Consider the following 27,273-nt stretch of genomic DNA (forward strand, 5'->3'; position numbering starts at 1 on the left):
AATGATGCATTACGACCGAAACTTTTCGCCTCGTTTCTACATGTAGGAATCCCTAAGAATTTTTTCGAAATATTGTCAACGATTGTACGTGGCCACATTTTAAAAAAGATAGACTCGACCTACAACGAGGCAGATTAAAACTATGTTCTTTCTGTAGTGTATCCGAATCGTGGGAATGATAAACAAATTATTTACTTGGCTGAGACGATTTTTAAAAGCTGACCCATGAGGTTCATAGTTTCAACATTGTACACAGATATAGAACTTGACTCTTTGTCAACGTGGGGATATTAACCCTTATGTGCTGAGCGTAAACAGCAAACAACATCCACTGTGAATGGGTTAAGCGCCTGACTCTGTCCTAGAAATCTGATTCGATTCGTTTCTACTGAAGAAAATACTGTAAAATGCGTTTTCATATGAAGATATATGCTTTGAATATTGTAGCTAAGAATCCATGGATTTTATGGAAATTAAATTTCTATCAAAAAACATTGGAGATGGAAATTAAGTAATACTGTATTTTGTACAAGATTTAAAACAAAGTGTTTTTATTTCCTCACGGCCATTTATTAAAATGAGGACACGAGATCAGGAAATTTTCGAGTGGCAAAGCGTGCAGTACTGGAAAAGAAATGCAGTAGTTCAGGCGGAGTCAGAGTCCTAAAAATCTTCGATCTGAAGAAATGAATGAGATTACATTGAAAGATTCATTTCGCTGAGTGTTCAGTTTGCTTTGGAATATCACCTTTATTCTTTGCGAGTTCGCTGGAACCTTTGTGCTGGTTAGGACGATTGCGCTCGGTAAAACTAGGAAAGTTTGAGATCTTTGTTATGAAATGACTGTGCATTGATCTTTGCTGTTTCTGATGGAGATGTATCTAATACCCAGAGTGTTTTCAAATAATCAGAAGTACTCTAGAATTTATTTATTTATATAGCGGTAGGCTACTCCTTCTGGCATAACATAAGAGAAAAGTGGACCACTCTATGTATGTACATATAAAAGTCAAAGGTACTAATAATGACTTACTGTTAGTGTTATCGATCGAGTCTTTGAGAGGTAGAATTTATCCTACTATAACTTGTTTCCCAAAGATTACACTCACACGTACTTAAACATGCGAAATCTTTCAAACTTATGTCAAAATATACACATACACAAGTTTAAAGGAAAATTCTTGTATATTGACTACTTCGATATAATGTTTGTTCAAGGAACACGTTAACTTATTCACAGGTCCTCCCTCTGAGTTATTTTCTGTTTACTTCAACATCTGCTTGCGTCTTCTCCCTACTAGTTGAAATGTTTCGCGGAATGAAACATGTTCCTTCTTACTTCCTAGCAGTTTCCACTTCTGTGAATTTTGAATTTAAAACCGACTGCGGTAAACATAACTGTATCGCAGCAGGACCTGATTAACTGGATTTTACGGTTTTTGGCTAATTCGTGTGCTCGGGTAAACACGAAATTAGCAAGATGAAGGCGACTTACTCTTATTTATAATGCAAAATGCATGAATATACTTATTATATAATGTGACATAATTTGTAATGCGAAGAGAACCAAAAATAAGTTCTCGTTTAGGTTTTCAAATTATTTCGATATTATATGTCGTTAAACATTCTATATAATAAAACATTGATTAAAATTTGCACTATGGTTTAATTACAGTCTACCAAAAATAATGAAATTAGTCATCAAAAGAATGCTTCAAGTGTAACACTCGTGTTAAGTCGGTTGGTCGTGGTCTTACAAGGGAAGTTACTCAGATCGACAATTATTTATTTTTTTAAAACTAATTTTCCATTTGGGTATCAATTTTCTTCATAAGGACAGGTTTTAAAAGGATTCGATTTGTAATAGTTTCTGAACTTAGAAAACTTGACTTTCTCATGAGGCTGAAATAGCTATGTTGCTATGAAAACCGAGTTACCACATTTCTCAGTCCAGATATCCCTTCATAAATGAGCCTAAAAAATGTTAAGAACGCTGACCACTAAGTGTATTATCAATCACGAAATATGTTGCAACAAGCTTGAAGATGACTTCATCTTTCATGCATGAGAATCTTCTATATCGAGCCCTGGTTAGTTCTCGATGAAGTTTGCTTCTGTTAACTGTATGAAAGATCAACACATGAAAGTTTAATCCACGGCTGGAATACAGGGAGATTAACGAGACGATTAGAACGAGCTAACTATTTTCGAAATTAACGCAACTGGGATTACAATTGTGTAATTGAAGTTGTAACAATGCATCGGAGGGAAAATAAAGACTTACTGTGCAAGTTCTATAGAATTTGTTCTCTGAAAGTCTAATGAGGTGGCTCTGCAGGTGAAATGACTCGAACGTATATTTTATCGATATATTCGAATTTTACGCCATCTATTGTGATCTTAGTTAATAAGATCTCAAGTTAATTAAAACAATAATAAGTCATTTGTAATACAATAATTGTAGTATTTACTATGTACTACAAATATATTAATTTAATTTCAAAAACAAAAATAAAGGACAAATATCTGAGGCACAGCAAGTGTATTCTATTACATACATATACGTATATACATATACGTATATACATATACGTATATGTATAAAGTATTTCTATCAATGCTGAAACGTGATGTGATCAGTAGTCCTTGACAGGAAACATTCCTCCTATCCCTCAAGAATTTTCTTCCCAACGTTACTCCCGCTTGTCAGACACGAGCTATGTATATTAGTATCGTTCCACGTGAAATCGACATCAGTGCGAGGTTCGAAATTAATGAAACGCTTGCAACGCGAAGGAACTTTCGATGGAGCAAGCGAATTGAAAATTACGCACACGTAAGCGGTGTTACGCGAGAATTATGCGTTCGCGCACGGAACGTCGTTATTGCACATTCAACTCTTTGAATATTAGAAGGCGCGAACAATTTATCAACGTCTGTAGCGCAGCGCATTCAAGTACTCACGTGCACGTAATTGTAGGACGAAGTATGTGAATCGATGCCAGGATGGAATCATGGCAATTTAACGGGATACTAATCTTCTGAGGTAATCGAGTATTCTGTTTGAACCAGGTAGTTGAACAGTGATCGCAAATTGATCTCGTTAGTCGAAAAGCTATGAAAATATTGATAACTCGGTCGTATTGCACAATGGGATAGTTAAGATTGTGAATGAGGTATTAGGTTACATTCAAGTATTTGTATTCAGGCTACATATTCCTCTTTACAATTATCTTTCATCGTTTTAATGTATAGAGTGCTCGGCAATAGGTGTCAGAAATTTTAAGGGATAATTCTACATGTTAATCCTCGTAGAGCGGAGGTTTCAGCAGTTCGAGTAAATCAGACAAAAGTGAAATGAAACTCGTTGAAATGAAATAAAACTCGTTATATGATGAAATTAATATAATTGAGGTAACAGGATCTTTCTGTGGGGTAATTTCCATAAAACAAAACATAAATTTAACGAAAGGTACAGCTTAAAACATGGGAAACAACCTTGTAATACTCGCAGAGCCATCGGCGAGTCTCTTTAGACTCAGGAATTAAAATTTTCTCACCTAACTCGTTTCTGATAAGTGTTTTTAATGTAAAATTTTAAAAAGTGTTGCGTTTTAGAATATTAGTTCTGATGGTATTTATTTAAAACCCAAATCATGGTATAATAATCATAATAATGCTGTCTTCGAAATACGAACTTTTTGTAAGCGTTTCACAGGCTGAGTTTCTCGGGGTTGTGGAATAAAAGGCTTAATTGAAAGCAATGAGCATAAGCTTGCGAGGAGGAAACAACTGGTGTCAGATTGCAATCCCATCTGACGGGGGCAGATTAAAGTCATGGACACGACATAATTACCGAAGTTGCCAACGGCACGTGCGACGTAGTTGCCCCTGGAAGACAACGCCAGCCTGAGCTTCTTATGACTTCCGCCTCATTTCAGTTATGGAGACTCCTCTCTAACCATCGCTTTACGATGCCTTTGAGCTAGCTGGATTAATCTGAAATTTGGTAAAAGATCCTGAACAATATAAAAACATCGGCGCGTACTGGCTTCGTGACTTTATTAAACAATTTGGGAGAATCTTAGTAAAAAACAGTAGTAGTTTTTTAATAGGAGTAGATAATTGATAATAGTTGATCGTTGAGTCTGTATAAAAATAATAGTGTACATTGACACGCTAAGGGAACATTCTATGTACTATTCAAATATTAAATTGTCTCTCTAATGTTACTAATTGTAAGTTTAATGTAAGTCTTCAGTGAGATACTACGAATGTACTACGACTAGGACATTTATTTGAAAACACTATTATTATTAAACAAGAGAGAGATAAAAGTTAATAGAGTCAATAGAGGAGTCTGAATGGTAGCCTTCCTTTCCTTTGCCAGCGACAGAAAGTCTGTCTTTCGAAAGGAGCAATCGATTTAATCATCGTTTAAATTCTGGCATTTTAATTATGCGTTTCGGATGGCAATCGAGCAGACGAGTTTAATTACTCCTGATAATCGAGTAGACGTTTCGTAGTCTTCTCTTCAAAGGATCTCCCGAGCAGATTGCTGTGATTTCAGGTGCTAGCTCTACATTGAGCTGGAAGTCAGAGAATATAAATGAGTTGCAGACATCCTTGTCCTTAGAAGTCGCTTATACTCCTCTCATTTGAATTCATATGATATTAGGTCTCTACCCCAGAGAAATCTATACAGTTACATTGTGTTTAACGTGTAATGCAAACACATACTGGGAAACTTTGTTCATTCTTCTCAGGTGATGAATATATTTCTGAACATGCGTTATGAAACAGGCTATACATATACTTAAAAAAATAGCCCATTCAAAAGATTGAAATTAAATACACAATTTTTTGATACACACTTGTGTCTCCTTTTACACGATGGATCTGTACAATATAAAAGATATCGTATAAGTAGAGTCATATAAAAATAAATTTGTACATTGTAAAGTGGCAAGTTTCGACTTGTGACTCGATTTTTTTACACAGTACAGATGCAACGTATTAGAAGAGACCCAAGTGTAATTGTGTATTTCTAAATAACTATTTTGCTAATATTTTCGAAGTGCTCTGTATAAATATGTCTTTAAGATTTCTCTTAAATCAAGGTGCACCATTTTAGGACTCCAAAATTTCTGGCATTTGTTGTATAATTAGAACATTTCTGGCAAATTCGGTTATTCTGGCGTAGTTTAAAGTACACCATTGTGTCGCATAATGAATACCGTACACATAATGCTTCCGCTGTAACCAGAGTAAGTCCAGATAAAGGAGACTGTCATCCCCTGCTGGTTTCTCGTTGATCGAGCCCCGACGATGCTCGGAAGAGGTGAAACTTTTAATTAGTTACTGATCCTTCGAACTAAATAATTCCTTCCTGCAGGATGCAAAGCATGACAGGAATAAATTGAAATTGCTCCGCTACGGAGTTTAACATACTTTCGAGTTTAATTCCCTTAAGCTTAATGACGAAGAAAAAATTACTCCTATCGACGGGGGAAGATTATCGTTGTCAATGAATTTTGTACTTTAATCGATCGTGGCCGATGAACTTATACAATTCCGGATTATGCACGATCACTGTACCTAAGAATTAGATTGTTAAATAGCTTGAACAAATTGTTAATGGATTTAATGAACTTATATACAGTAACGCGAATTTGTTACTGGCGTTTAAAGTTTTTAACTTCAATACTGTCACAGATTTGTGTTTTCTTGAACCATTATTTTTGTATGAAGAAATTCTTTTAATTATGCTTGCTTCTTTCTGAAAATATAAATTCTGTATTCTAGATCTTAAGTAAGGCCTTAACTCGAATTTTTTGAAAATGTGACATAAGTGACTTTACCTTATAGCCATGGATATATTTCCTCATAATCTTTCTATGATTTTTTTACTCTGTAAACTGGAAATTTGAGAAAACCTGGACACTTATTCCTGGAATAATCACGCATTTGAGGGTTAGTTATTTTTGGGTTACATGTACAGAAACCTGTGAATCACTACACATGTATACCAGTCGATTCAGTGTACACCTTTGAAACTTGACGAGCAGTTTCATTAACAGAGCTTGTGTAATGATCTTACAATTAGAGTGATTTCTCCTAGCTTTGGAGACATATTCAATGTAATACGAAGATCCCAAGCTCTGATCCTGCGGGAAGGATCACACAGTTGTAACAGAATATTCACATTCATCCGATGCAACTCCATTCCGTGGTATTTTCCTCTGACGATCTAGCCATTATTCTGCCCATAAACGTGTCCAGGACGACTGTTAGAGGTCTGAATTTGCTGAGAAATAGCGGTATGGTTACCTGACGCTTGCATCCTGTCAACTAGCCTTAATGATGAAAGTTAATAATGGTTTGGCTGAGAGTTGAACAATTTCCATCATATCTTCCCATCTCTGATGAGATTTTGTGAGTGTTCAGGATGTGATTGTATCACGATGCAGGTGAGAATTCAGATTCGTTCATAGTTATATTATACATAATCTGTGCGCTATTAACCAAAGGTTTGGAATCATTTCCTGACACTCATTCAAGATTTACTGTGCAGGAAAGTAGTTACTCATCTTGAAACAGTGCAATAATAGTGTGTTTCAACAAGTTATTTTTATTTTTCATTATTTCAAAAATAATTGTAAACTTTAGGAAGCAATTCTCATTACGAAATTTTAAAAATTTCCCTAAATTTTATAAAAAAAACTGTGTAATATAATATTCATAAATCAGAATTTTCCATTTAAATCTTTTTCAGAAATATGAATCTCAAATTTTATTTTTAAAGAGAAACTATACATATATGCATGTAGAAAATTAAGATAACCTGTGCAAAAGACTTCAGTTTTTATCAAACACATGCTGTCTTTTTTTTCGAATTATCTACATTATGAAAACGAGTTTCAGTGTTATTCACCTTCGGTTTATTGTAGTTCTCTACAGAATAATTGAAGAAATTTGGAGGTAGAAGAAGGAAAAGAAGGCAGACAAACAAGAGAACAGAGTAATACGTGAGTGATGGTAAAGTTTCGAACTGCGGACCAAGTCGAAAGCAATTTCGCTGGAAGGGAACGAATTTTCATCCACGTCGCAATGCACGATCGTGTTATATATACGTCGGCATTGCTCGTTTCGATTTCGCCTGGCAATCGATTTCCCTTTTAGAGCGAGCCATGACTTACGTCCTGTCGCGTAGCGCTGCATTTTTGAACAGCAAAATCGCATTCGTTACTAGCTCCTCTTCAATAGCAAAGATGGAAGGGGTACAAGAAAATCGACATTATCTTACGATACCGACACGCTCGATTACTTCGTCAAATTATGCATCGAACCGTCCGATTTCATTCAGATTTATTTCCGTTTTCGTCCTTGAACGAACATTCGATCAGAAGTAAGTTGAATAGCGTTCAAGGGAATACGTTCCATCAATAGCAGACAATACTTAAATTATTTCTGTTTAATGGACCTTTAATGTCGTATCAACTGCTAGTAATTTTTAGTCTCTGTATTCACGAACTTATTGTTAGTGTACTAGTGTAAAGGAACGTGACTATAATAAATTTTAATTTAATTCAATTTGAATATCATTTAATGTGGTAATACGAGAAAGGGTTTTCTTTTAATTTTATTGTTTTTGCATCAACTACTTATGTAAATTATTAGAGACGCAAATAACAAGAAAAAAGGTTAAAAATATACTAAGTAGATTGTTGTACTTTAAATATGGTGGATACTTAAACAAGTAGTTCTCAAGTTGAGGATAACTGTAGCAATGCAATAGAGAATATGTAGAAGGTTTTAAAAATTTTCTCTGTTATTATGACTTTAAAAAACCGCTTAAAAACTTCCGAGAATATTCTGTTGGATTTCAGATAGAGTTTCCTTCCTGCTTTCTCCTTTCGCTTGATCAATTCTTCGTCGTTCTTTTCAAACTTCTATGTATTTATGTAGTCCAATCTATGTGTAAAATCGAAAGGTTGAATTTGCTCTCGGAATTTTTACAAACTACAATGCTTTATGGATGAAACGTTTCAAGTATAAAGGAATTTTAAATAAATGCAACGTCAGAAGGAGTTCCTGATGGTTATTCAAGCAGCAAGGATTTCGATGTTACAAATGTTGTGGATGTTTCTTCCAATTTTCAAAAATTCTTGCGCTTTTCTGTATTAATTAATTTAGATTATACTATTTTGTCATGCTCTACTATTGTCGGGGCATTTGCGCGATATTGCTCACAGCCGTCAAGGATTTTCAGTGGTCGATTGAGCCGTGCATTCGCAAAACGCATCGACTGCCAATCACCGACGTCAAGCAATGTGTACATGCCCTCGATGCTAGATGCACACATATCAATTTGCATCTAGTAGAAATAAGTCGTGCGTATAGACATTCTCTGCTAAATGCGAACGTACAGATCGCTGGAATCCATCGTTGTAACTGTAACATGTAAATCAACCATCCGATAACAATCACAAGTCATGTCTAAACAATAATATTGCTCATGAAACAATCACTTGCGTCTACATTTCTCATTTAATGTACATTTACATTTCACATCATATATGAACATGTTGGAGTTATTTTCAATGTCATCTGTGGCAGTAGCATAATCGTTTCAATAATTTAGATTACTTTCAAATACTTCTTATTTAATTCGTGGTGTTTGCTCATTAACTGAGAATAACTCCTCAAGTGTAATGCACAATTTTGTAATGAATTTTTGTCAGCTTGTAGTACTCATTCCAACTTCAGTTGGAAGTGAGTACACTATGTAATATATTCCTCGTTACGAGCCATAAAGGCGGGTGGAAGTTCGGCTATGCTGCTGGGGATTGGTATTAATTAGAGTTTTGTTAATAGCAGACAAATCCGTGTATGGCTAACACGAGAAGCTGTAGGATAGTTGGTGTGAACAAACCTGTGTATGGCTAACCTGGGAGGTCACAGGATCGAAGGGACACGCAAACAAACCTATGTATGGTTAACACGGAGAGCTGCAGGAAAAGACGTGTGGACAAACCCACGTATGGCTAACACGAGGAGCCACAGGAGGTTGGAAGTGTAGATATGTGAAAAGTGTATGTATGTGAAAAAACTGGAGAAGGGAGAGGAAAAAATTGTACCGATAACAATACTTTCCCCTCTGTTATATTATAACAGTCAGGAAAGTAAATAGCTTTCTATCACTTTGCATCAAAACTAAATTTCTTTGAAGAGACACTGACAATTTCTACTCAAGTAACTTCGTTATTCTCAAGTAGCAACAATTTTTACTAAAGTAATTTAGTCATCTTGAAGTTTCAGACATTCTAATCTTGAAGGGAAATATTTATGAATCAAATTCACGCATTTTAATATCTAATATTTAACAAGCTATTTATATTTGCGAGCAAGATTTGTATAAGAGTCGAAGGAGATGAATATTTCAACAGTTTTTAAATAACCATGTTTCGCTCGAACTTTACACGACAACCAATTCCTCCTCTGTAGACTCTTGGTTTCATAATAACGGTTAAGAGTGTATTCATACAGCGAAATGCATGTACGTGTATCATCTCCGTGTGTGGGTGGAATTCTTGAAGGGACCGAAGCATCATGTTTTATGCATACACGACGTTTCGAGGCTTGCTGCGTGAATTTCCGGAGCGTATACCACTTTAAATGTACGGTAGAGGGGAGATATTTGAGCAACAAAAAGTCAGAGGCGCTTTTGACATTTAAATTCATAGGGAAGTCGTGTGCTCGATTTCTTCGACTCACGCAACAACGCAGCGTACCTGTCTTTTTATCTCCGTTCTTGAAATTTTTAAGAAACGTCCCGACATTGAACGTCGTTTCCGAATCACTTTTGAAAAATAGATTTATTATTTAGTAGTAACCTCTTTTCCACGTAAAATACTTCAGAAAATAAGCAACGAAAGGTGAAGAACCTGTAACGAATGTCATCTGTTTGAGATATCGAATAATTAGTTTGAGATACCTCTCTGTATTTTGCTATTGCGATGCAATGTCATCGTGATAAGACATGCACACCAACGTGCTTCCACTATTACCGTCAAGTCAAAGTATAATTACTTCTTCTAAAATCGTGATTTATTTTAAAAAAATACATAAAAGAAAAATCGTGGAATTAAATCCATGTCCAATTTTGATTATAATAAGATTTTCACAGACAAGCTTCGACCACCTGTCGCGTTTTGAAGACCTAATCAGTACCCAGAGCATGGATTGCAGTGTCCACTTGTCGGATTTCCTCACGAAATGACCGGCACACTGCTAATTAATTATCCGGAATTTCGATCAGCAGAGCATAATTAAATTGGGTCATACGGGTCTGCTCTGAAATTCAGCGTTAATGCGTTTAATGATTTCACATCTTCGTCTCGAATCTCTTCGTAATTGTTTAGTGCAACATAGTTTTTAAAGATTACAGTTTTTATTCGGTTAAGTAATGATCTTTCTCTCTTCTTTATTTGTTTATTTTTATTCAAGAAGTTTAAAGCTAAAACAGTGCAATTTTGCTTTATGTAGTTTTTATATATTGCAAAGAACAGACATTAGCGAAATGAGATTATACTTTTACTTTTATTTTTTTTTTTAATTTACTTTTATACTATATACTTTTTTATGAGTTCAAATTGCTCTGACTCATACTTAGATCATAGGATTGTGAAGCTCAAGTCTCTAAAAACACTTCTCCACTTTTCAATTGACTGTTCTCCTATTTTTGTCGAATTTTCTTGTGTTTTTGATCGTTTCACCATTTGTTAAGACTCTCCCACGTATTCTGCTGTCATTTCTTTTTATTACTTCTTCATACAAGCCCTGCTAGATATCATAGAAGAATGCTATGACTGTCCCACGAGCTATTAGATGATTAAAAACGGTTGTATCAACAGTTTTTGCTACAATCGTAGGAACTACCTGTTGAGATAGCCAGTAGAGACAGCATGGTAATTCCATGACGTGGACCTCGTGCAGCTCTCCCCACTTCAACTTTCACGATTTCCGATCCTGAAGCAGGTCAGTCCTACAACGATCAACAGAGTTGACAATAACGTATCTACAATTCTCATTTTCCCTCGTATTTAATATTTCTAATATTTAACATTTACAATATTAGCCCACAGAAATCTCCCTGAATAGTTGTACATCACAGATGAATGGAAATTAGAAATAGTTTTGCCTCACCAACGATGGAAGAAGAATTCAGCAAAAATTCAATTTCGTTTCACAGTCCTTGCCACAGTGACAAAGAAAAAGGGGTCAGCCAAGTGCAAACAATGAAATAAAAGAAAGTAGTGATTCTGTGACGAAGAAAGGTATTATTTGTGTACGGTTTTTCGTGTCAGTCGGATACACGCATCTCGAAAGAGACAGGCCGCAGCTGGCGCTAGCCTTAAGTATTACGCGGCGAGAAACACGTGCTTATCCGCTACGCGTCGGCTGCACAGTTTACCAAGAGTTACGGTCGCTGACACAGTTCATCGTCGATCTCTCTGTTCTGTGCGTTTTTTCAATTGATTTAATTGCGATTGCACGCAGGATAACTGTACACCCTTTGTGTGGTTTGTGAGAGGAAGTTGAGAAGAATCGGTACTGTTGTTTAAGTGTTATTTTTATTGTATTGTGTCGTGCTAGAAATCCAATACAGTGAGTTGTGAATCTTTCGAAATGTCAAATGAGCGGGAGAACAGGAGTCGAAGAAAGAATTGAAGAATGTTGCACTAAAAGTTGGGAAAATCGTATTAGGCTGTAAACAATCGAATAGTACATAGTGTGAATCGATTCGGAGTCAAGTAGTTTTTTAAAATTAGAAAATATCTCTATTCTGCACAAAGGAAAATCCTAATTTTAGAAGTAATATCTTTAAATACATCTAAACAGACACGATATCTTTTTTACATTTCTAGAACATATATTAGAAAAATATACGTATTATATACAAATATTTGTTCGTGCATTCCGTTTTAATAAATAACATTTTAATTTTTTGTAACGTATGTATAAACTTTACGCGCTGTTGTACAAATGAATACGTAAATCCGTACACTGTATAAGGCTTTGATAACAACAAAACTATTACCTTGGGAGTGGTTTATCTTACTTGGCGTAATCTTTTTACGATAACAAGATATACGCTTTCACAATTTAAATAACTAAGCTGTGACTCAGAAAATGGATTCGCACCTTTAACACACCTAATGCTTGCAAATCTTTATATTTACTTTGAACTCTTTTTACATAAGTACATGACATAAAAATTTGTTAAGCACATTTTATTTTATATACACGTGAATTATATTTCAGACAATAAATTTAGAAAAATAACACAGACTTTATAACTTCGAAACGATAATATGCATATTTGTTATTCGTAAAAATATAGCTTATTCGCTTTTGTTCCTTTGTTTCTGACGCTCTGCAATTGTTATTCAGCAGAACTATAGCTGTTAAATAGTACCAACAGCCAATACGATATTGCTAATATAATAATATTGCTAAGTTCCATCTTCATACTTTTTAGAGATACAAAATATTAAACATGTGAAGTGAAGTGAAACTGTGTGGAGTATTCCATGAAACGGGTTCTTGGCGATTTCCTTTATTGGAGAGGATGATGTGCTCGTAGTTTCTTCTCGTTTCCTCTAACAACACAAGATGTGAGTAGAAGAGACAAGATAATGTCATTGCCCGCACTACCGCTTTCTTCTTATCCTGCTCGTTTCTGCGATCTATATCTGTCGAAAATAACGCGTACTTCTGCTAAATAAAGTGTTGATTAAAATCTAGGTAATAGTTTTATCTCTAGTTTCTCTAATCAGTCAATGTGCTGACATTTTATGCTACTAGTTTATTCTTTAGTAACACGATAACTTCTACCTGAGAGTAACAAACATGTAAAATAGGATGCAATTTACTCAGTCTCTTTTATAAGGCTTTAACAATTGAATATTTATTTCTAATGAGATTTTAGAATACAGAAATTTTCAATATCAAATTAAAAAGAAAAACGGAGCAGAATATGGAGTAGTAGTCTCCTGCAACTATTTGCTGATCAAGCGACGAAGCCAGACGAGTCGGGTTCCCAAGATTAAAACTCTCACGACCAAGTTGACTCATGGCGGCATGACTAAGGCCTGGACCTAATTATAAGCCTAAGGCCCAAACACCCACACTATGTTAGTCCCCACTCTTATTGTCTATCTGTGAAGCTGTCCCTCTCGCCATCGCTCGTCGCTTCATTCCTGTCCTTCTCAAGCTACTCTTGGAGACTTGGAACTGAGCAGCTGAGGTTCAATAGAGTTACGCTAAAGGAATGAAAACCTATGACACTGTACTACAAGACTTCTATCAACCATATCTACCAACCTATATCAACTCAGCATAACCTGATCAAATAGAACAGAAAACATTGTTAGAATCTGAAACTTACAATTGAAACAAAAATCCATGATACTGGAGACTCTGCTAGGAGACATCTATTCACCATGACCTGGTTAAATAGAAAAGGAAAGGTGGTTGTGGCTTGACTTATTGGAAGCAGTTAAAAATCGCTTATAAATGTTACCGTGCCCATGTTACACTGTATTTTCTGCAGCAACGTAATAACGATTAATCGTCTACTATGCAAGTGCAAAAAACTCGACATACAAAGGTGAAGACATAAATTAAGTCCTGATATACCTCTGGCATCGCAATGTTATATAAGAAACGCATTAAATTACCTGGAAAACAGTGACGTCTAAGAAACTTAACAATTTCTACACAAAAGAAATGAAAATCAAGCCAAAAAACTTCAAAGGATCTTATAAAGCCAGAGCAAAAAGATACGTAATTGAAACAGACCCTACAAGTTTACTTTTAATATACTATTTCAATGAAACGTTAAAATTCGAAGAACCGCTTATCACGTGTTGTCAGAAAAAGTAAAAGAGAGATGGAAATGACGTACAAAGATCCAAGCAGAAGGCTATTGGTCGGTTGATATATTGGTTTCAGAACTTTTGTTACAGAAAGAAGCTCAGAATTAACATGTTTTGAATGATGGCTTCGGGGAACGCTCCCCTTAGTCCTACCCTTAACCCTAGGGTTAGGTGCTTCATCAGAACGATTTACATTCGAGGAAGCGTGTTCGAAGGGTCAGTTGATCATGTTACAGTTGCGATAGTAGCTGAACTTCAAGAGTCGATAAATCACATCATGAGATCCTTAACGCTTAAACAACACGAAGCAACTGTCGTACAAAACGGGTTATTATTGCATCTGCGATCAGGCAGCACATCTGACGGCGGCGCAACCCGTCGTCGACGGTGATACATGCAGGTGTTGATCCCATTTCCGGTCCAGCAAGCGGTTAACGCCGCCGTGAGTCACGTGCATTTGATTTACTTGCACCCCCTCTGCTTCTGTCGTCGCAGGCGTTTCGAATTATTCCGTTACACAAGGTCCTTTTAGATAAGACGCTGGTGACTGTCATGGGTGTGTTCATGTACAGAGTGTCCTGGAACATGCGAGTGTAATTTCAGGCGTAGGTACACGACGTGATGCATACTTCTGTTGCTGTAAGGCAAGGTGAAGTAAGTCACAGGTTTAATAAGTTTGAGTTCGTGGCTGAATTGAAAATTACGAGATGGTATTTATATTTTTGATATAAGTAGATTAGATAAGAACTTTCTTCTGATAAAAATAAGAGGATAATAAGATAGCAGTACGATTTATACGAACGTTAATGAACATTAATATCACGAGAATAAAAAAATAATATTTGATCGAATTAAAAGCAGAGAGTGAGTGGATCGTGAGCATATCGCTAGTGTGGTACGATCCTAAGAGTACAGTAAAACATTGGTTGAGACTTGCAATTAGACAGTGGTGTAATAGTAGTCTGTTGGAGATAACGTACCTAGCTATCAAAAGGGTATTTCAGATTTGAATTGTATGGTATTCTGGATAATGAAGACCCTATTGTATAATAATATAGACAGATAGTGAAACATGGCTCAAAACGATCTCTTCAAATAAATTATTCTACGCATATAAACAATTCTTACATTCTCATTCCTATAAGTCATAATGGCTCCTCTGCGTGACATACTGTTTGGTTTTATGGATAATAAAAAGTAAAAAATGAGTCCATGGGGCAAACAAATTTATTTCGCTGGAAGTACCAATAAAATTTGTTACTTCCAAATGCAAACTGTGTTGGAATCACGAGAGGTTCGAATGAATCGAAGAAGTGAAATATCTTCCTTTCCATTTCAAAATATTACTTTACGATATTACAAAGGTCTGGTTTCCTCAAAATGATTTTACACAACCATTTTTCGCTATCTCTGAGCAGATGTGCAAGAGGAGTAACGCAAAGAAACTGTGCTCGTAAACTTTCCTCCAGAACGTAGCTAGAGCATGAAGTACATGTACTGTGATGCTCAAAAGATTGAAGCATCTTTTATAATTCAACAACGCAAGCCTCTTTCCTACATAAGCAATTATTTTATAAATTGAATATATGTTCCTCATTAACATAAGATAATATTCTCAAGGAGAGAGTTATTTATTTAAAGTAAAATCTTTTGAAGTTGCAATACGCTCCAAACTTTTGAGTGATAGTATACGTACCTGCACAATTTTCCATTCCATTACACTGGTATCTCGGTGGCGTAAAATGACAGAAATTGCAACCCCGATTCTACATTTTCCATTTTACTGTCCTCCATTTCCCGTCCCCCTTCTTACATGCACATCTATCTTGCTTCTTACTCACCTTGATGATTCTCTAACGAGGCAAGTTTTAGAGAGACGATCGATGTTGCCCCGCATTGGTGCGGTTGCGTCTCATTATTTATTCTAGCAATTTGAATAAAGCTACCGGAAATGTCTTCGCCCCTCCCCGCCCCCAATTTTCACCCTTCACCCTCAAACGCTTAGTAACTTCATCGTCGACTGAATAATGCCGCGGTTGCTCTGCGTCAACCTATACGCGCGATACTTCGTCGTAATTCGCGAAGTAGAATATGAAACTTTCTCGTCGTCGATTCCGCGCTTTATTTATGCGATGAGTTACGTAGAGTCGTTAGGGGCTTTAGTTCGAATTTAGAATTAAAGCCTGACATATTTGTAGGACCATGCGCGGAGTAAAATTGTGGGAAATGATCGTTGGCTTACTCTGTGTTCTATCTTGTCGGATATCGCGAATCGGGAGGGGGATATATTGAAACTGAGTCGAAGAGATATTATTTTAGTTCTGACGAATGGAGGGATATTGTATTTTATTTCAGCGGTTAGCAGCAGTGGTCTTTAATTGAACAGCGTTAATTGAGGCTTTTGTTATTTTTTCATCGCTGTACCGTTAATTTATGGCACTTCGTTTTCACCGAAGGTGTGAATTTCTTTGCGTAAATTCGTTTAGGCTTGTATGTCCCAATTAACCATTTCGGTACACGTGAGCTGAAACAGGTTCGTTTCTGGTGATTTATGAATTAACACCAGCACTAATCTGTTGGTCAGATGTTCTTTTGAGCGACTGACAAAATGGGACTGTCATCAGGATTTGAAAATCGTGGAAAATTTTGTTTCGTGGAAGTGAAATTCTTAATAGAGCCCAATAGATGAAAGCCCCGCAAGGAATTAAGAAGAAAGAAATAGGTTGAGCCAAGCGGAAAATGGGCAATTTCTGAAATGCAAGATTGAACTCCCAGTAGCCTTCTTTCTCTCTCACTCTCGTCATTGAATCTTTCCTTTGAGACGCAGTTGAGAGAAGTCAAAGAAGCCTATGAAAAGGTTGCGCGTCTTGCTCGCTGGCCGTTCTCCCTCTTCGTTTTAATACTTCAACGACCATTCTTCGTCCGAAGAATGTTCCTAACGTCTACAGAAATCTGAGGATACAGTGCAGCCGTTCGAAAATACGAAGCAAAAGGGAAGAGGAAAGTGGCTGAGAAACTGGTAGAATGGATGTAGGTATACGAACTGGGCACGTTGACGCAGTATCGATTTGTTACGCCCCTGTCCTGACATTTCCTACGCGCTAAAATTGCTCACGGTTTATGCGCGTTCCCGAAGAGAAGGATCACAGAGATCATGAGTGCATTCGGAAGATTTGAAAGAGAATTCCACGAGATTGGAATTCTCTTAGATTTAATTAGAATCTTAGTATTTCTAAGAAGAAATTTTCCTCGTATGTGTTTTAATTTTGTTTCATTTTGAGGAAAATATAAAAGAGTTATAATTGATATTGAGTCCTCTGACTTCCTCATATATTAAAAGTATATTACTTGCATTCATAGTGATGTGTTAGTAACACAATTTGTTGTCGATAAAGTTTTCAAGACAAATTTAATAGTACTCGCTCAAGTCCACTTGAATTTCTGGGTTTACCAGAGCCTATAGTATCGGGTATTTATACTATAAATATATTTTATATTATAAAATCTCAAACTTGACCAAAAGTGGACATACAACGTTTGTGCATTAAGCCGTCAATATGATGATGGGTGTCAGATATTTTTAGAGGTGATTCTACACTCTACTTCCCGTGTACAGTAGCGAAGCCAATGACATCAGTAGAATGAGTCAACTTATTGTCAGACCCATATCACACGAATGTATCTCTAAAGCTGTAAGGACAAAACAACGTAAGTAATGGGAATATTTTTTTGACTTGCTTTTTAAGGAAAAAGTTCCTGTAACAATATACTCGTTTGCCAAAAATACAAATTCTATATAGTGGACTCCAATTCCGCTATAAACTCAAATTTTTTAAACACATGACTTATGTCGTGCTGTCTTATGAATGTTTAAACAGATGTTTATGTAAATTCATAATTTCATAAGTATAATTTAAAGAATGGAATCTAATTAGAAATTTGTTTCACTCTCTAGATATTAGATGTAACATCTAATTTATTTTGAGTGCTTTACATATTCCCGTATTTTCTGTGCATTTTATCCGTCTCCATACATTCTCGTATTTTATGTGAATTTTAAACTTTCCATAAATACATAAACATCCACAGACTACGTATGGAATTTCTTTCATTTCTCGCAGGTAATTCACAAAAGCACTGAAAAATTTAATCTCTTCCCCATTAATTCCTTTTAATCACGTGGATGGACTATTAAGACAATGCTTTTATAGAAGACAATATTTTATCTCAAATATCGAAGAGTCCAGAAGACTTTCCTGGAAACATAGAACCGATAATGGATTCGGTTTAAGCGAAATTCTTTTATTTCCTTCTAGACTTTTCCCAATTAGCATAAGCGTCAGAGGCCCTGTCCAGTTTCTGTTTGCCCAGCGACCAAACCTTAATTGAACAATCCGATCAATTAGGCTAAGCGGCGTGATCCTCGCCTCGTGAATACACCTGGAATTTTCGCCGTGGATTAATTAATAAAACACACCGAGTCAGAAATGGTCTACGAAGAGAACTAATTAACACGTGCCACTCATTAACTATGTACGCGCACAAAAATTAATGCCTTCGCGCCCTTTGTCAGAGAACACAACCGATCTGAAAAGCTCGTTTAGTTCTTGCAGTGATTTCGACTCGCGAAACTTTTAAGCACTCTGAAATCGTGCCTAGATTCCATGGATAAAAACTGCTTGATTTTACACGTGCTTAATTGCTTCAAAAAAGATATCGAAGATATTGAAAATAACCTAATCCAAGTATTTTTTGCGGGGAAGAGAAATATTTATAAAACTCGTCGATTTTAAAATCAGTATTATTTTCAGATTGTTTAGTCGTTATTAAAAAGAGAAACAGGTGATTATTTTTTGTATCACAATAGATACGTATTGGCTCGAATTTTGTATAAGCCTCTAAATTTCATGGGGAGTTATCTTTGAAGCATTATATTCCAAATTATAGTAGACATTTCCCCAAGAAAAACTGCTAAGCAGAATCCTTATGACATGGTGAAAAATAGGAGCTTCTAGCTATGATAAGTCTAAGTTATTGCCCAATATAGAATATTATAATAATAACATTCGTTCACTTCTTTTAAATATAAAACACTATTTTCCATGAAAACAATTCTCATGTGCTTTTTCATTTTGTTAAATATTTCACTATTTTTATAACCGTGAACTGAATATCCAACACATAAAAATTAAAGATTAGTATTAAATGTTACTTCATGAAGTTGTTTTCGAATCTACGTTATCGTTTATGTATTTTTCTCCTATTTTTCATATTGTATTGGTAGCGGAAAAAGCGATTAAACATTATTCGATAAATTCAATCCAACAAATCCACGGCTTTAGATCTCCTGAAAAGGGGTTCTTTTTGTGACAGAGTTATGTTTTATTATTAAATGGAGGAATCATCAAAAGAGGGATTTTTCATTTCAGATATGTTTCACAGAATGATATAACGTAGGAGTTCCTTTTCTCACAGAGCCGTTTCTTTCGTGAGTATTTGGAAGAAAAGAAAGAGGATCGGAAATGGACGAAGATGAGCTCTTACAGTGCAAAAATCCCCATGAGAGAAGGTTAATCCCTTGCTACTAGTCTCTACCAGCAATCTTTTGTACCTCTTCTTATCTCTCAAAACTTAATGGGTCGACTGGTTTATGCTGTATTAAAGATACTGTTATCTACCAGTTTTCTCTCTTTTCGTTCTTTTTGCAAATTAGCCAGATGTTGCAAATTTCAAACCACACATTTTACTGTAAACGCTATTTCAACTGAATTATTAATATAAAATACATAGTAGAAAAGTTACAGATATGCAGATGCGATCTCGAAGATTCTCTTCAACGCAGCCAATACGTTCAGAATGCAAACGAACTGTCCGCTGTCGTAGTTTTCGGTTTAAAATAAACAAACGTTCACGAGGCAGCCGACCGAAATTTCTAACGTCAAGAGCAGTGGCCAGTGACGTTTATCCCGAAAGAAAATGGATCCACGAAACGGATTTCCGCAACGGAGCCCGCGTAACCGTTTCAGTGCGGAAGGAACCACGAACTAGAGAGGATCGATGGTATCGACAGCTTGTCCTCGACCGCCCCCAACACAATCCCGAAGGACTGAAAACTCGATTCCTGATGATCTAAATCTCGATCATATCCGAATCCTTTCTACGCGTCTACAAGGATAGATAGGCAGACAGATGATCCTTCGTTCTTTTTAGCTTCGTTATATTTTTCTGTGTCAAACATGAACGTTTGACAGGCTTTTAACTTGATCATGATAAAATATTATCTGAAAGGTTGTTTTAACAAGCTCACGTGTTTTAACACGTTGTCGACCGAGACGATCTTCCGGTTTTGCAGTATGTCGTTGCAAGAAAGATGGAGGATATCTCTTATTACTGTTGTTTATTCTTAGTTAGCGCGATAGTTAGTACATAATTAGGTACTATTAGACACTCAGATACTGCGTAGTCTGTGTGAATTAAGAGAGAAAAGTTGGATATGTTAGCGTTTCAAGGATTCTGATATAATTTAAGTGGTGTAGAATAACAAAATCAATAATTTTTGTTTTTTATTACAAAGGTAGACTGTATTAGTGAATTATGAGAAAAATTGTCAATAATTTGCTTGACGTGGAAAGTTATCGAGGAGCTAGCTTTAATCTTTTTAATACCGACCCCCTAAGTATAGGTATAGTGAATATTACCAAGCAAATATTTACCTAGTTCTCATGCAGCAAAGAAAAATTCTGTACTCACCACAAATATTATTATTGGTGAATGAAATTTTTTCCACGCGTTAATAAATCCTTTTAGAGTACACCAATCAAAAGAAAATTGTATTTTTCACATATTTGACAGTTAAAAAACTTAGAAATTAATTATTTGTGTTTTCAGTTTTCCAGATGTTTTCCAATAGAAGCATGATAGTATTGCGAACACATGAAGAAACACACAGACGAAGAAAATAAATTAATTAAAGGTGCCACTTACATGTAACTCAGAACGAAACGTCATAAATTTCAGCACGTTTACGTCGAAATGCTGTACCGTGGCAATTCTAAATTTCACCCAGAAACAAGTCCCCTTCTCTACACCCGAGTGTTGTTCAACCGAGATCGTATTTAAAGTACGCTGCAACATGTAACGATGCCGTTTCGACTGCAATTTTCTTCTGTTTATTGCGCCCGTATTTTACCTTGGAATTTCCTTTAACGCTCTTCTCGCAGCGTCGCTTGTGCAATCATTAAAAGTATAAATTGGCAGAAGTTACGTCAAGAAAATTAACAAAGATTAAAGCTCAGCAATAATAGTTGTGACGGTGTACAGCGAGATGCAAGACTTAACAATTTTCAATCTGAAAAAGAAAACTAATGGTAAAGGACCTTCCAAGACAGTAAAACGTCAGTGACAAGATGCTTCACTGATTTGCAGAGTGAAAAAGTGACTTTATATTTACATTGCGTACATAAGAACACTTTTAAGTGATCTACAACGCGTTCTCTAGGTTTTGACACTCATAGAGAAGTTCTATTTCCAGTAGGAAGTGTTAGTACCCCGTATATCTCAAGGGATGCTGTGTGATAGTAGCACTGTAAATTATGAAGTTCAGGATTTCGAAAACAGACAAAGGCAGTGCTTTGTGCGTAGTCCTATGGGGTTTCAAGGAGGGATTTGTTAAGATGGTTGCCTGGCGAAGCTGTCTCAAGAGCCTCCTCTTGCTTGGATCGGGCTTAAATATGACAGAAACGGTGAATCTTTAAGAACTGTCTGCCTCGTTTAATTCCTTTCCATCAGCCTCCTTCAGGGACTTTCCCCCTACACTTCGCTTTCGTATTATTGAAATCGATTCTAAGATCTTAGATGACAATGGGAGGCCTTTCTTGCTTCGAAATGAAGTCGTTGTGTGTGTTTTTATTCCTGGAGCCATTGTCTTAACTCTATTAATGAATGAATTGAAATACGAGTCCATTTTATATCGTTTGTTATTCGTGAGCAACCTACTTATACTATATTTGATATACAATATTCTTCTGTTTTGAAAAATCGATGGCTTGAACTAATTAATTGTTACCATGGTTAGTTATAAATTTTTGCATATTTAGTTTGATTACAGATTCGTTATGTTATTATACAATAATTTTTAACAGATTAAATCCACTGATGCTGTTCGTAATAATCTTGTAGACCAAGTGAGTCTACGTTCTACTGTCGACTGACACTACTCACGTATCGAGGGCAAAGAGTTAATTCGCATTCATATTCGTGGCTTGCAATTTGATGTGTCGAATATACGACTGGCCCAAGTGTCGTCAAGTATCGAAGCTCTGGGAAGTTTTATCCCCTGATGCTCCCTCAGTCGTTTTCTCCAAGTTTTTACATTTTTCAGTTACGTGACCCAGGTGCAGGCGTTTTTAACAGCAACACTGGGCAGCGTCCGAAAAGGATATAAACGGAAACACGAGAAACACAGATGCTTCTTCATGTTTCGTTCTGTTCGCGTGTATACTTCCAGCAAAAAGCGGTTTTTTAGCGTTTCCAGTAGTATAGGAAGAAGAATTATCAGACTGGCCGAGTGAAAGAAATTTTTCTACGTAGTGTTGTCTGTCAGTTTTGGAATCAGTATTAATTTGATCATGAATTGATAAAATAAAGCTCTAACGAGTTTCATAGTTATCAGTTTCGATCGTTGTGTGCTTTTAGAGCAAGTAGAATCATCGAGTATTTCAATTTTTGATCTACACGAAGTATTGAAAAATTGGTCATATTTTTATGGGTTTATTAAGCGAAATGTAAAAGGTCAGACATACCAGGTGTAAATATCTTCTTCGTTTCTGAGCATTCTTTGCTTATCTAATATAAAATTTTGAATCCCTGATTTTAAGTTTGACGCATGCCTATTCACTTAGAAATCAACATTTTCAAAGTATATCAAGACTAATGCAAAATTCTACGGAACCACTTCCTCGATAATTCTAATTACCACGTTAATGATTGTACATGACGCATCGCTGGAACTAGTACTCCCTTCACAAGGTTGAAAAGAAGCAGATACATAAATGGGACGACTGTACATGGGACCGTTGCAGCCATCATCCATTTTCAAGAGAATATTAACCGTGCTATGCTTTCAGTGGTGCACGAGCAAATGCTCGGTCTTGCGTATAGGAGAGGATACATACATACGTGTATAACTAGACGAAAACCGAGATGAAGTAGCGTGAGTCTATTTCTCAAAAATGTCAAATAGAACGAGCATTGCTATTTCGTGGATACCCTGTAAAAAAATACATATATCTTGTTAGTTCATTGCTTTCTGATTATATGCTTCTTAAATCAGAAACAGTAAGCAGTTACTCATTGAATCGTATCGATATTGAATTCGTACGAATAATTTCCAGGAAAAAATCGTTTGAAATATTCTGTACCTCCATTCATACTTCACTATCTTCTCCTTTGAAAACAGTAGAAGCCTTAGTACATCATACTTCTTATTTCTTTTTCTTTTTTTATTATCGAAATATTAAATATTTCTGCTTTCATTCTTCTGCATGTTTGCAGTGACAAATTGTGCGAAGATAGCTCAGCAGAACGAAGAATGTACAAATACTAGAAACAGCAGTAATTCGATCACAGAAAATTCGTCGAAGCCACGAAAGGTCGCAATACGGACGACTCTCAAGTAAAGTTCTACGGTCAGCGCGACGCACATTTTTCTCGCGTGTCTAGATCAAAGATAATCCGGGCTTCCGAGGCGAGCTTTCGTCCTGGTCACTTTCAAAGCTTAAATATATCCTACAGGGACTCGTGTGACCGAGCTGTATAGCGTGATGCGCAATAATTCGTTCGCTGGTTGACCGGGAATCGATGCCTTTCAGCTTCCATTGGCTTCGAGACACCTTCGGGTTAGGTTGTTCGACGAGGTCGCTGGAAAGAAATTACACGAAAGAAGGCATTCGCTCTTACACGTGCAACGTCCCGGAAAACCCAACCAACGGGACGCAGTTTATAACCGGAAGTAGTCGTGGTCGGTAATAACCAGACAGCGCGCTTTTAGAGAGAACATTTACAGTGTTCTAACATATGTATTACACATACAGTAGTTCACTTTATGTACGAATGATTATTAAATTACACGCGCAAATTTTAATAATAATGTACTTCTTGCGTTAAAATTCGTGAAAGTTGAAGGAGTATTGAAATTGAAGAGTCAGAATTTGAAATTTGGAAGACGCGAAAATGGATGAATTGGAGAATGTACATTTAAGAAAAATGCAACACAGTAGTTTTCAGAATTGATTTTCTGAGTTTACAGGGTGTTAGAAAGAAGTGTTCAAAAGAAGACAATATAAATTTGATCAACTCTCCTGCAGTTTATTATTACAATTACGATTGCCTGGTGTCTACGTTGTTGAAAGCGAAGACGAAAAGCTTTAAAAGAGGATCACTATTTTCGCTCTAAAGCATCGTCTCGATCGACGTCGCTTTTAAGGGGGTGTGAAATTTTTAGCTCGTAAACAAGAGACACTCGGGCAAGTTTCTGTATTCGGTTATCTTCAGTTAGTCTTTCCCGTGTAACTTAACGCGTTCCGCGCTGGGTAACTTTCTCCACGGTACTCTGAACCCATTACGCTTCGGTTCTCGGGACGCAATTTATCTTTCAGAGTTTTCTGAGTTCGAATTTCAACGTCAGCATGGTTGAAATTTCGTTTTGTAGAAGATTCTTTTACTAGCTAGCCTTGGATACGATAGAAATCTTTGTAAATAATTCAGTTACTTTTTGAAAACTGTCTTAACTGTCTCTGTTGAAAGTCTCGTTTTATGAAGACTACGTACACGTACATGTACATATGAGCAAACCCAACGTTCTGTCAGTAATTTTTTATTTTTTTAAATTGTTTTACGTTAGCTAACACATATTTCTCTAGATATGCTTCATGGATTGTACATTTCTTTCTTAAAGTAATTTAGTATTATAAATACGTGAAACTGTACTTAGGTGTATCATAAACAAGAGCAAACATTACATTTATACAGAACTGATGAAAACGAAAACTTCATAATGCATTCAGTTTCTCAAGAATACTAAGCGTTTGCCATGCGAGTGACAACTTCTAATACAAACACTGCATTATTCATAATGAAGCATAATTCGCGACTCTCGAGGCATTGTATTTGTTAGCCGAATAATTAAGTAGTCGGATTATCTGTGGCTTGCATCTTTTCCGGCTTACGTATTATGGGAACTAATTATCAAGTCCTTACGCGTTTGCTCTATGTGATATATGTTATGCTTACAAAAGACTTCACCATAGTTATGCTAGAAACAAGATAAAAAAAGACACAGATCTGAAGAATTCAAATTTTTCCTCATAAAAAGATTTGTTTATTTTTTTTTGATACTTGATCTTTTCAGTTTTTACAGTAATGGCATGCGTACGCTGTTGAACAAAACTACTTCATTCTCAGTTGTAATAAAACATATTGCTTTGTGCCTTGAAATATTCTCTGTAAAACGTGTTTCCTCTTGAAAGTACGATATCGAGAATGATGTCTCAAATATCTTCCACTTACGAAGACTTATAGCGTTTCAACCGTATGAGACTTCATTGCAGAAGAATCTTGGAGGTTTTAGTTTTATAAGTCACATGGTTTTGTTCTCAAGATGTTGACTTATAGCGACAGATATTTCGGAGAAATATGTTTAATTTCCATCAAATGAATGGACCATCTTCATGAATCTGTAGATATTGAATAGTAATAGTTTTAAGATATGTATATTCACAAGGTATTGTTTGCATTTTCGATTCATGCATACCTTAATATTGCCCATGTTTACACACGCCAACGCGAATAGAAACAGCAGCCTGTACCGAGATTCGTAGATGAAGCATGCCGCTGGTGCACGCGTAACCAACATATTTTCTGAAGAACAAAGCCCCTGATGTAAAAACTTTATTGTGCACTTCTCATTTACTTCTTCACGAGGAATCACTTCATTAGGGAATTGATTATCGATATGTCAATAGCATGTTATTGTGTCAATATTGATGCAATAATATGTTATTGACATATCGATAACAGTTATTTATATCAATAAATAACAGTGAATTGATATTTTATCGAAAATCATGTCGTTACATGGATATTTTTCTCATAGCTCTCACCAAGTTCATAACGATAACAATATATAGTTTTGTCAGAATTTTCGAGTTCATGTATCGATAAAGAATAATACCTGCTGGTATTCTTCCTCCATGGCTCTAGTGATTGTAGTACACTTGAAAGTTTCAAACGATTCGCGATAATGATACTAACGATGATTCATTATTCTTCCTCTCGGGGAAACCTGAAGCCCTTGCTAAAAATTTCCATAGAGAAAAAGAGAGGAATTTCTTTGCATTTTCCATATGATCCGTTTCTCTCTTTGCTCTGTTCCCTTTATTCTGCATGATTTACTCAACTTCGTTCTTCCTGCACTTACAACAGTATCTCAGTTCGTTATCAGTCTTTCTCCTGTGACACGTGATCGGAATAATATAAAAATTCTACTCTTACAAGGTTCCCCAGCGCGTTACGAGAATTTATGAATAAGATACTCGGAATACTTATATACTTTCAGTCAGAAATTTTTTCAGAAAATCCTCTTCGAATTTCGTTAATACAGCGAGGAGATAATTAATCGTGGCAGAGGGAAAGGAAATGGAAACAGCAATAGTGACAGAAAAACTCATGGAAATATGACAAACTAGAGTCATGGCACGCTGTAACAGTAACACGGTATGAAACGTATAAAGTTTGAAAATTGGGTTGTAAGCGAAGTTAATCCCCCCGGCGTGCTTAACTTTTGCACGTGCATGGAATATGAAATTTTCGAACTCACGGGAATTCAGCTTTAATGCCACGTTAATGGTACATCGCTTTCGTTGATAACGCTAAACAGAGACTTGAGCGAATTACTCAAAATCGCTGAAGTACATACAAGAATCATCGAATGATCCAATCGAAATAGAAACGAGCAGAAAGACAAAATTAACAGCATCTGAGAAATTCTATTTTCGTATTAGAGAATCATATATTCGACATTTCCTAGTTGTCATAATTAGACTGTGAATCTTTCCTTTCGTAAATTACTAAAGGGAATGGAACGATTCTTGAAAAATTATTGGAAAATTCTTGGAAAAATTCTCAACTCACACACATCCACAAAATTAGAAATGATATTTATGAAAAAAGTCCAACTTTATCACTTGAGAGAAAATATCAAGTTATCTCAACGAAATTAAGGATCGGTCGTACGAGCTTTTCACATTCCCTTCTGAAAAAAGAAATATTTTAT

The 27,273-nt window shown here is 36.0% G+C and overlaps 1 protein-coding gene and 1 long non-coding RNA gene across 3 annotated transcripts in view; one reads left to right on the forward strand and one right to left on the reverse strand.

The window, feature by feature from the left end:
• Positions 1 to 27,273, forward strand: part of Rho-5 (rhomboid-5) — a 117,452-nt gene that overhangs the window by 60,867 nt on the left and 29,312 nt on the right. The gene's annotated exons all lie outside the window — the stretch shown is intronic.
• LOC143179159 (uncharacterized) lies at positions 25,335 to 26,499 on the reverse strand. Of its 2 annotated transcripts, none has more exons than XR_013001902.1 (3): positions 26,173 to 26,499; positions 25,753 to 25,859; positions 25,335 to 25,675 (listed from the first exon to the last, which is right to left on the reverse strand). It is a non-coding gene; the product is annotated as an uncharacterized LOC143179159 (long non-coding RNA). The 2 variants fall into 2 exon arrangements; XR_013001901.1 differs by having other exon boundaries at positions 25,753 to 25,875; positions 26,173 to 26,200.

This window comes from Calliopsis andreniformis, chromosome 5 (assembly GCF_051401765.1).
Source record: "Calliopsis andreniformis isolate RMS-2024a chromosome 5, iyCalAndr_principal, whole genome shotgun sequence".
NCBI lineage: Eukaryota > Metazoa > Arthropoda > Insecta > Hymenoptera > Andrenidae > Calliopsis > Calliopsis andreniformis.